Raw genomic sequence first — 12058 nt, 5'->3', positions numbered from 1 at the left:
ACAAAAGATAACTCGATGCCACAAACTCTTTAAATTTATTTTTCTAAGCCATGAAGCATATAATTGCCTTCTTTCTTTTCTGTGGACCCCAAGGGGATTGGTTCTGGCTGGTCCAACTATAAGTGTTAGCTAAACTCTAAAGAGTTTCCAAACCAGACAACATGAAATTGACATCAAACCGACCTCAGCTGGTTCAGTCAAATTTGGCAGGATGCACAGATCCGATTAATAATTGGATTTAACTTCAGTTTTTAAATAGATTAAAATCCAAGCAGCTTACATGTAATCCTTCAGCCAATTAGGGAAAATAACTAATTAGATCCAGACTTGGTATAGCCTTATCTGGTTCAAACAGATTTGATTATGACAGTACATGTGACCGGAATCCAACACATCAACAGCCCTACTAAAAGATTGTTGGTAGGTAGACTAGACAGAGACAAGGAAAGCAAACCTCAATTTTAGTCACTAGCATTGCTCCAAGCAGTTGCAAATCTAAGACTTCTAGGCAAAAATAACAGTGACATTCATCCACTAACATATACAACCTTAGATCTTGAAGAAACGAAGATATATAAGGGATTCACAATCTTTACCGGCAAAAGTCAAAAACGAAGATATAACCCCACTTCCTATCCTGTACACTTGGAGTGGTGTTGCAAGAATTTACATGTAAAACAAATATTTACATTGGAGGGAGGAAAAACGAAACATGCACAGCTCCAACTCTCGAACCTGTCCCCATCAGTGTTGCACTACTGAACGATTAGGAATTCCAAAAATTTTCTGGCTCTTCAAAAAACAAAGAATGGTCTTGAATCTCCAGATTCGCAATGTGCCAGTCCACGAATTGCACTTGTACGCAACTTCAGGAGAAGAATAACAGGCAAAACCCACCGTCGTCACCCTCCCTACTTCTGCAAGAAAAAGTTACGACTTGAGACATCATCAGAAAGCTGTACAATTCGCCAGCTGATATAACTTTATGAACATAAAAAGAGTTTTCTAACAAGTTTTAAGACTCAACCCGAGTGCAACATTGATGACAGCCAAAGCTGAACCAACCATAATGGCCTGATTTGATAAAGTGAAAACTTTACGAGTCAAGCTGTGCTAGATTGCCAAGTTTCCTGTTAAAATTTGTGTTGTATAAATTTACACAGCATAGAAGGAATTTTTATATGCATAAGGCAATGATGGCCTGACCTTTGTGGGTCGCTAGCCCATTGCTTGTCGCATAATTTTGGAGATTTAAAATGGCTGGGCATGAAACCAAATTTTAGCTGCTGCAATAGACAGGCCCTTTTGCAAGGCTCAACATTCAGTTAAAAAGCATGGTTTGGAGAACTCATGGACAAAGTCCAGAGGAATTCAAACCTAACTGTTACTAGCATGAGAAACTTTACCATCAAAAATTTTTCTGGCTCTTCAAAAAACAAAGAATGGTCTTGAATCTCCAGATTCGCAATGTGCCAGTCCACGAATTGCACTTGTACGCAACTTCAGGAGAAGAAGAATAACAGGCAAAACCCACCGTCACCCTCCCTACTTCTGCAAGAAAAAGTTACGACTTGAGACATCATCAGAAAGCTGTACAATTCGCCAGCTGATATAACTTCATGAACATAAAAAGAGTTTTCTAACAAGTTTTAAGACTCAACCCGAGTGCAACATTGACGACAGCCAAAGCTGAACCAACCATAATGTAACGACCCCAACTCCTACCTTCGAAAAATGCGGAATAATTTTTTTTTCTAAGAGTCGCGGAAAACTTCCGAGAGACCTGAGGTCGCTACAGTTCCAATTTCAGTTGGATAACCACGCACCACAAAGCAACTTACATTTATCAATCATAACCAATCCACTGAACTCTTTTATTAATGAATCAATAAGAGTAACATGTTCAATGTCAAAAGTGAAATATCAAATTGCAGGAAATCAAAAGAACTAAAATAAAACACAAGTAGAGCCACTCTGTCCGTAAGTAAAGCCGTCTGAAACAATTGTGACCCTCGTATCCCTCAGAAGCGAGTCGACTTCACTGATCACCTGTGCCTGGGAAAAACCAATAAAACAAGAGGGTCAGAAATCCGAAGAATTCTGCGTACAGGTTTCCCTAATGAATCAAATAAGAAAAAGAGCATAAATAAGATCCATGTAATATTTTGAGGAATACGATTATAATCAATTCCTAAGTCAATTAACCATTCATGCATAATTAAACATTTAACAGGAAGGAACACGAAATATGTAACATTGATCACAACTTAATCAATAAGGTAATTAAATGCAAAAGAGCTCAACATCATACAATGATCAACATAAACAACCAAGTGAACAGGTAAACATGCATGAACTAATGCATAGTAAGAATATGCATGATTTATGTGCAATGCATGAACCATTTATTATCTTCCATTTAAGTTTTCCTCTTTTCATATGCATGTCCTATTAAATGCACACAATCCTTAAGTTACTCTTTTTAATTTATCATTGCCCGCGGATACACCAAACAGGTACAATCCCCGAAGTCAAGTAGGGTTCCCGGGGTAGCTTCACACACAATTTGTATTTTGTTACCGGGTTCCAAACTTAGTCCTCGACCGATATCAGGAAACAGCACCATCCATCGAAACCTTGGAAAACAGCATCCACTGGCGCCACTTTCTTGGTATACCAAAACAAACTCACAACTGTGACTAACACACCACTCCCGGGTAAAGTGGCGGACTCTCCCTAAAACCGTGGTCAGGAGAAGAACCTCAATATCGGGTTCAGGGACAACAAAACGCACACGGAGTTTTTGTATCCTCACGGTTTCCCCTAAACTGGAATATCCAAGATTCTCACGCTAAAGCAGGGACATCAAGGAGAAAGTGAATTACATTGTTCTTTACTTTCTTTTATCTGGTTATTTATTTCATTTCTTTTACACTTGCAAATTTACATGCGAAATTAATAACATAAGCTTGCACATCAGCATGCTAAGCTTTTCAGGGGACCACCGCCCATGACAATATAGAACAATGCGGTAAAACATTAATATCACCCTTGATTTGTTGTAATGCATCAAAATAACTAAATCAGAGAACGACTGGTTCTCGAGGCTCACCCAGCCCCTGATGATCCAATTGACCATCAATGCATTCATAAGCAAAAATCATGAATCGCATGCCTCCACGCATTATTTTTCACATGCTTTTCAGTGCTCATTCGGGTATACAAATTTTTGGTGCATAAAACAATAAATTTATAAACATATGCATGAGTTCGCACATGTACAAGTTAAAGATGCATGCTTTCATTAAATGCTTTCATTCCATACACATGCTCATATCCCACGTATGATTTTATTTAGCCTATGCATTCATGTCAATGCATGCTTTAACGTACATGTTATGTCACATACACACTTTGATGGAATTACACATCTTAATCAGCATGTGAACATTCAAGTGGTGGTGCACGTGTCAATACATCATGTTAGTGTGCGATATGCATAAGATGTATCTTTGCAGCAAATACTTTGATTTTAGCTTAATGTGTGAGATGCAGGGAAACAAAACATGTCATGCTCTTACACACATAGGTCTGCATATCAGGTAAGCATAAATATGAAAATTTCAAGAACTGAACCTTACACAAACTAATCTAACTCAGCCTAAAATATTTTAGTTTAAGCCTTGGCAAACAGCCTGTGTGATAACAACCGAAAACATTTACATGTTTAGCTAAATTATGATAACACCCCTAACGTTTGTGTCATACCGATTACATGGGTGTATTCCTAAAAATCTTTGCACGTCGATATGCCTCTTAATCACCGTGTAAATAGGTATGACAGGATGCATGACATAAATCCATTATGCTACTAAGAAATTTAACAATTATGAAGCAAATGACCACTTACACATGAATATATATAAAAAGAACAATATAACCATGCAAAGTTGGACTAACACAGGTATAATGTAGTCTTATTTGAGAAGCAATGACCCAGCCAACCCGATCAGCTGGGTTTGGCACACAAACAACCCCACCCAGCCAACCCGGTAGGCTGGACCTGCTGATGCACACAGCTCAGCACACACCCATTTTTTTTTTGAACTAACATAACTTTTCTTTTCTTTTTGTTTCAGGTGGAATCTGCCAGCACTTGGCAGGTGCAGCGAGACCCACAAAGAAAAAAAAACAGGGTATTGCTCAGCCAAGCCCAACTCGACTGGGCTGCCAGTGGGCTCGGCCTGTCAGGCCTGCACCAAGTCTGCCAACGGGCTGGCCCGACAGCTACCCCAACCAAGCCCAGCTTGGTTGGGCTGCCAAGCACCCCCCCCCCCCTTCAGCATCCATGTATCAGAGGACATTCAAACACAATATTCCAAACTCAAAAGAATTTCAATAGCAAATTAATAGATAGCTTATATGCCAATAAAGAAACTGAAGGAAATGTGGAAATTCGTGACACCAAACTCTGGCTTGGCAATGATTGAGACACACTATGCCTATTAATGTTTATCAATAAAGGAAAACAAAGGAACAACCTGCGTACCAGCTTCTGCCAATTTCATCACGTACTCATAGTAGACACCAAAAATTGAAATACAAGCAGGAGGGGGTCCTTATGGGAAATAGATGGGTCACATAAATGAGGTTCAGTAAATAACAAATGTAGCATTCTGACATACAACAATGCCACCGTCGATCAAGATATGAAATGCACATACATTAATAAACCGAACCTTCCCACGATTTCAGAAAAGAGTTATAACTGAAAAACAACAGGAAGAACCAACTACACCCACGCTATAGAAGATACAGTTTTCCCATAGTTCAAACCTAGAAAACAAGTATTCAGATATGTATATTTTTTTTTCTTGGATTCCCTAAAACAATACCTAAATCGAATTTAGGTTCTTTTTCCCTATTCGAGCCAAAAGAAAACACGTACCTCTACAATCCAACGTTTTTGGGGGCTGCGGCTGACGTGAGAAGGCGAGCTATTCCACCAGCCTTGACTGCTCCGGTGTCGTGGTGGTCGCACGCAAGGGAAGAGGACTGCTGGTGGCTGCAGCTTTCCGGCGACCTCCAGCCTTCCACTGTACGCCCACACGCGAGAGAGAGAGACGAGGGAAGGGAGAAACGAGGGAGACGAGGGAAGAGACCCCCCTTTCCACTCCCTTTTATCGGATGATCCCCCCCCTTTCCATGCCGAGATGGGTGGGGATCGGTTACGCCAGCCGACCCCCCCCCCCTTTCCATCCTTTCCTCCTTTAGAAAGGGCAGGAATCGTACCCTAGGCACGATTCTTGCTCTTTCCTTCTTTTAAAACAAAAACAGCCCGATATAGGGTTTTAAAAACCCTATCGGGTTACGGATCCGGGTCGGGTCCGACACGGGTCCAAGAGCTTTCTTGCTTTTTAAAAATTAAAATTCATTTTTTTTCTTTTCGTAACCTACCTGCTACAGGGGACATGACTTGGGTCCGAACCCGGGACCCGGTGCATGTTCACCTGATTACTAGGGTCCACAAGTTTGGACCCGCAACCCATTGCAAAGTGGATCCATAGGCTGGGTCCAAATGGATCCAGCTACGGATCCCTTGCATAATCTTATAAATCTTTTTATTGATTTATTAAATTACACACACACACACACACACACACATATATATATATATATATATATTTCAAATATGATATAATTTACATATGGATCCTTTATGGATCTTGGATCCGAAACTGGATCTAGGCCCAATTTGCATAATTTAACTTATTTTAAAATAAAAATTTCGGGTTTTACACATAATGGCCTGATTTGATAAAGTGAAAACTTTACGAGTCAAGCTGTGCTAGATTGCCAAGTTTCCTGTTAAAATTTGTGTTGTATAAATTTACACAGCATAGAAGGAATTTTTATATGCATAAGGCAATGATGGCCTGACCTTTGTGGGTCGCTAGCCCATTGCTTGTAGCATAATTTTGGAGATTTAAAATGGCTGGGCATGAAACCAAATTTTAGCTGCTGCAATAGACAGGCCCTTTTGCAAGGCTCAACATTCAGTTGAAAAGCATGGTTTGGAGAACTCATGGACAAAGTCCAGAGGAATTCAAACCTAACTGTTACTAGCATGAGAAACTTTACCATCAAACAATCAGATTTGATTATGGCCCCTTTCTTTCTATGGCAAGTCTTATCTTACTCCTTTAACGAAAATACAGAACATACAAGATAATCTAACTGATCAGAAGCTTATATTTTTAAATGCAACAGGAAAAAAATTGAATCAAAGATTGAAAAGCTTGTTAGGAGCAACTAATGTCAACGAACTTATCAATTCCACAAGCCTCAACAACTTTGCCAAGTAAACTTTACAGTGTAATTTCCAAATATTTTAGCACTAATTAATATAACCACCAAATCTTTAACCTTGATTAACCAAATTAGCCCATGAAGCAATAAATTTACACATATAAATAAACCATTATACTAGTAAACTAGTGTATCAAAATGACAAATTTACTCATATAAATAACCAAAGACAAAACTATACAACATTTTTGAACCCTTCTCAAACAACAAAATCCATGGACAAACAAAAAACTTGGCTTGCCCTGGTAAGGTTTGACACTTGATAACAATGATACATGGCATATCTCTGAGGATTAAATATAAATTTATACAGTTTTTTTAAGGAAATTTTCATGTGGTTAACAGGATAATTTCAACCCTAAGTGAAGGTCTAAAACCAACAGCCTCATTGATCATCTCTCTCTCTCTCTCTCTCTCTCTCTCTCTCTCTCTCTCTCTCTCTCTCTCTCTCTCTCTCTCTCTCTCTCCGGCCATTTCTTATTTTTTTATCAGACTTACAAAGGATATGGGGCGATATCTAAACCATATGATACTACAAATAAGGCTGTAGTGGACCTTTATTTGTTTTGGACTCTCTCTCCAGGAATTTCTTATTTTTTATTAAACTTATAAACTATGTCACATGGGTGCGGGTGTACGGCACTTTCAAAAAACTTGGGTGTGGGGGTGCGGCAAATATATATATATATATATATATATATATATATAGTCCAAAAGTTGGACATAAATGACCCTGGGTGTGTTGACCGCACTCAGGGTCAGGTTGACCGCACCGGGTGCCACACCCACACGCGCACCCACGTCAACGCGGGTGCGGCACTCTGTTGGCCGAGTCCCTGTGACATAGCTTATAAAGGATATGGGTGATATACAAGCCCTCTGATACTACAAATAAGGCTGTAGTGAACCGTTATTTGTTTTGATCGGTCTTTCTCTCTCTTGTACACATGCAGACACACACACACAAACATAGAGTATAAAATATCCATAGCAAATCCATGGCCATTATCATCGTAGTAACAGAATTTTTGAACTGTTATGCTCTCCTAGCTCAAGGTAATAAGATATATACCTTCCAAACGTCTCTATACTTGTGGTTTGAGGAGTTTCAGATTGTGCTAGAACACTATAATGAAATAGGGCACATATGAAAGACACCAACTGCATTAGTACAAGAAATTCTGTCAGAAGATTTCTGCATTAAGAAACCATCCAAATTTTGTTTGAAAAACACTAAATAAATCAATTATTACGAACATACTGTAAGATTCATATCTCATTTCCTAAATATAGTAAATACTTTATTTCAGGCTATTTATAGATGTAGCAAAAGATTCACATAGCAAACCAAGTAAACATGTTAAACACATAAATAGAGGGTTTTTGAATCAGTATCCATACAAAAGAGAAAATATTCAAAGAACAGAAAGAATAAGAACAAGATTTTATGAACTTTATGAAGTCGAATATATGCCATGCATTTGCTGGCATTGTGCCTAAAATACTAGTAGAAAATGCAAGAGCAAGTTCCATGACATTCAGGGCATCATTAGATAAGCAGATACCAGAACATTTCTCTCTTGATAAGAAAAGACAATACTCAGCCTTCCTACTGTTTATGGCAAGTCTAAACCAGGGTCACCGGAAGTGCCATAGGACCCGGGAAAGTGCGTTTCGGAAGCGAGAAACGTGGCACTTCCGAAATGTGCTGGGAAGCACCAAAATTAATTGGGAAGTACGCTTCCCATAGGGGAAGCGCGTTTTCCATTTAATGGGAAGCTCGCTTTCCCTTTTTTTTCTTTTTTTTCCTTCTTGTTTTTCCTTCTTTTTTCACTTTTCACTTTTCAGTTTTCACTTTCACCTCGCTTCCTAGGTCGCTTCCGGTTCGCTTCCTATGTCACTTCGAATTTGCTTCTCTTCTCGCTTTTGAGATGATTCCTGGTTGACTTCTAAGTCGTCCGCGCTTCCTGCTTCCTAAAATTTTGGAAGTGCCTTGCTTCCCGCTCCCGCTTCCTCAATTGGCGACTCTAGTCTAAACCCACTTTAGCTTGTCAAAATCTGCTTGATTTCATTTAGGTTGAGTACCTATAATGGCAGGAGAAATAAAATAACTCAACCATGCCACCTCTAGAAGCACCAGAACAAGGAAAGCATATGAATTTAACACAGTTCACATTATCAACGTTACAGGTTATTATTGGTCATACTTAACCAAGGATAGTAAAAAATATTATCCCATTAACTTTTTTTATCATCTTAATATATATAATATAGAGAGAGAGAGAGATCTGACACTTTGATGAAGGCAAGTTTGCAATACAAGGAGAAATCAATGACATGGGTGACCACTCCAGTAGAACCCTTTTACTTTGACAGGAAATGAACCCTATATGAATTCTTTTGATGAAGACCTGATGATGGTGACAGCTTTCCTTGTAGTGAAACAAATAGTGACACCAATCCAATACAAGACTGCAGTCCACTTCAGGTCATACAGCAGTTGATAAGTGACAGATTGCATTATTTTAGGTGCACGGAGGAGCAAAAGCAGCTAAGTTCAAACATAATGACTCTGCTGAATGTTTTGGAGCCTTGGTGGCATGTGAATTCGTGCAGTGTTACAAAGTCGACTGGTCTGTAAGTGGAAAACATGATACAAGCATGCACTCAACTACAGAAGATATACAGTTGACTGGTCTGCAAGTGGAAAACATGCAGAATATGATTGAGAGAAGACATGAAATCAAGGTGTGAAACTCAATCTATACAGCACCAAGTACATCGCTTTTTTCGGGTTTCAGATCCAGTAGAGAGATTTGTCAGTTGTTGAACATTTTCTGTTGCATTTCAGACTTTCATTACAATTTGTACATTCTTGCCAAGCACATTTTTACAGTGAAGCAAAGGATCACCACGGTTGATAGCAGAGAAGAATGAGGAAATAGCAGGTCCAATATAAGTTACAGTATCTGGGAGATGGCAGATCAGCTCTAGATAAGAATGTGGAAGCACTTATATGGGCCTATTAAGATCAAATATGATCTCATGATAGCATTGAAAGGTATAGGGATTGTCTGGTTGCAATAGGATAAATCCAATAATACAACCTGGGCTATGATGAAACTTTCTGTCCAATAGTTAAAAAAGGATCATTGCACAGTATTATCTCATGCGACTGATTAGTACATTGAACCACTTAATGTTAAAAATGCTTTACTGCATAGTATCATCAATGAGAAAGTATATGTGGAGCAGCCAACAGGATATAGTGAAGGAGATTCCATACAGAAAGTACGCAAATTAAAGAACGTGATCTATGGTCTCAAAGACCATGAGCCTTTGCAGTGGTGTTTGCAAGTATGAATTCTATTAGAGTTAGGGTTGATTATTCTCTTTTTGTGTACAGAAAGGATAAGTTCTGTTACGGACCCTTTCCTGCTCTAACAAGCCAGGACCTGCCCAGCTAGGATTGCACAGAGGGAATTTTCCATTTTCCTAGGACTTTCAGAGAAATCCGACCGGCGTGGAGTCCTGTCCAAGCTGGGACTCGAGTAAAACATCCCCCTTAGAGTCCTCTCAAAGGTGGAAACTGTGTATATTGTTACCATTTTGCTCTCTTCTAAATCTATAAATAGATGTACCTTAGTTTATTTTTAGTAAAGTTTATTAAGAGATTTCTCTAAGCTTCGTTCTTGAGTAGTATTCTTGTTCTCTGAGGGAACATGTTTCTCCCTCGCCTTTCATCCACGCTCGTCACCGACTCCCATCCACCTAACTTTTCCCTATGTAACTGACTAGAAGAGATGACTCTCTCTCCCCCCCAACATTGCATGCCCCTCCTGCTCGTGGTGCATGCCTCTTTGTAGCCAACTGAAAGGGCTTTCGATAATAAGGGCTCAAGCAGCAGTTAAGACCAGACCTTAGAGGAGTACGATCCTACGGATTCTGGCAAGTTGGCGTTGGGGAAAGAGAGAGTTGTCTCTCTTGGTTGACACAAGGGAAAGTGAGGTGGATGGGGGGTCAACGGCAAGAGAGGGAGAAAAGGCATTACTTTCGAGTCGATGACGGGCGTGGAAGAGAGGCGAGAGAGAAACACGTTCCCTCAAAGAACAAGAACATAAATCAAGAATGAAGCTTATAGAAATCTCTAAATAACTTTATTGAAAATGAAAATAAACTAATGAGTGTACATCTATTTATATATTTACAAGAAGGCAAAAGGGTAAAAATACAACAATTCCCACCCTAGAGAGGACTTTCGAAGGGGTGTCCTGCAAAAATCCTAGCCTGGGTAGGACTCCATGTTGGGCGGGTTTCTGGGTGTCCTGGAAGAAAGAGAAACTCTCTCTGCACAGTCTCAGCTAAGCGGGTCTCCAGCTAGGTAGGTCCTGGCTGGGACGAATCTGGTTGGTCAGACCCATAGCAAGAAAGGGTCTGTAACAAATCACCCCTTTCAAACTCGCCTTTCCCTCAAGTCAAGAACTCCAGACACTAAGCTACTAGTCAGTCCTCTTTTTTCAATTTCATTCCACCTTGTGGGTTAAGAGTCTTACAATATAGAACCAGATCATGGGGTTGCTCTATAAACTCAATGAACCAAACAAGATCTACCCCAACATGCATATTGAAACCAGAAACATTCTTTCTGATCCAACCAAAGTCATGTCAGAAGCCTCCAAAGTGGAACGGGTCAAACGGATCTGGAGCAACTAGTTGAGACAAAATAAAGATCCATTTGAAGGAACTTCATTTGGTCCAGATAAGTTGAAGGTATTGAGCACATTTCCGTTGGATAATATGGGTTTAGGAAAGGTTCAAATTTGGTTAGGAAATTGGACATGGAGAGAGTTTGAGATTGGATTTGACAAGCTCAAGTTTAGGTTTATTTTAAGGTTTTCAAAAATGAAGATATCCAAGTTTAGGAGGACCCAATATAGGGGACTTGGATTCAAGACATGAGGATCCAAATCTTCTTGAATTGGATTTGGGTCTTGAGAAAGGTCTTCTTGCTCGCTAGAGTCAACAATCGGCAAAGTCAGATCAATACTCATTTTGCCCACAACTGAATCAAGGTCTTGTTGTGTTTCGGCGCACCTGCAGCAGCCATTGGGGGTAGTTCTTCAACCATGTCTTCTTTGAAGAATGATGCAAGATGCAAATCATTGAGAACTAGATCCATTTTCTGACAATCTTCACATGGTCTAATGAAAAATGACGAAAGATCTGCAAAATAAATAACCTAATCCAAATCCATTCTTGCACATTGCACGGCATATTCGGGCAGCCAGTTCGCCAAATCTGGCAAGGCATCATCTATCTTGCACAACAATGAATCCATCATGACTCCACCCCCCAAGTAAAGTGTTGCCAACCTGCATGACAAAATGTTGTTTGTCTGAAGTTCAGGTGGTGCAGAGGTGTAGGCTAGGGTTTAAGGGAGGGGGTTCAATTTGGTCGTCAGGTTTGGGGTGTCTAGTATGTAAAAATATTTTTTTGGAGATTATTTAGGGTTTTTTAGGGTCGAGATTAATTTATTTTTAGGTTGAGTCAGAGTGTTCCAGGTTTAATCAATTTTCTACGTTCTGACAAGTTCCAAAGATCGAACCAGATCTCAGTGATTCAGACGAATTTTTGAGATCTGTAAATTAGGTTTGAAAGCTAACAGATGTTCGTTCCTAGGGTAAAAAAT

General features: G+C 39.6%; 1 long non-coding RNA gene across 1 annotated transcript; it reads right to left on the bottom strand.

Moving 5' to 3' along the window:
• Positions 1 to 507: 507 nt before the first annotated feature.
• LOC149822566 (uncharacterized) lies at positions 508 to 1544 on the bottom strand. Its single transcript, XR_016426230.1, has 2 exons — positions 1407 to 1544; positions 508 to 917 (listed from the first exon to the last, which is right to left on the bottom strand). It is a non-coding gene; the product is annotated as an uncharacterized LOC149822566 (long non-coding RNA).
• Positions 1545 to 12058: the final 10514 nt, after the last annotated feature.

This window comes from Nuphar pumila, chromosome 11 (genome assembly GCF_984573655.1).
Source record: "Nuphar pumila chromosome 11, dmNupPumi1.hap1.1, whole genome shotgun sequence".
NCBI classification, from domain to species: domain Eukaryota; kingdom Viridiplantae; phylum Streptophyta; class Magnoliopsida; order Nymphaeales; family Nymphaeaceae; genus Nuphar; species Nuphar pumila.
Note: the sequence above shows the minus strand (reverse complement) of the source record. Positions and strands in the feature narration are given on the sequence as shown.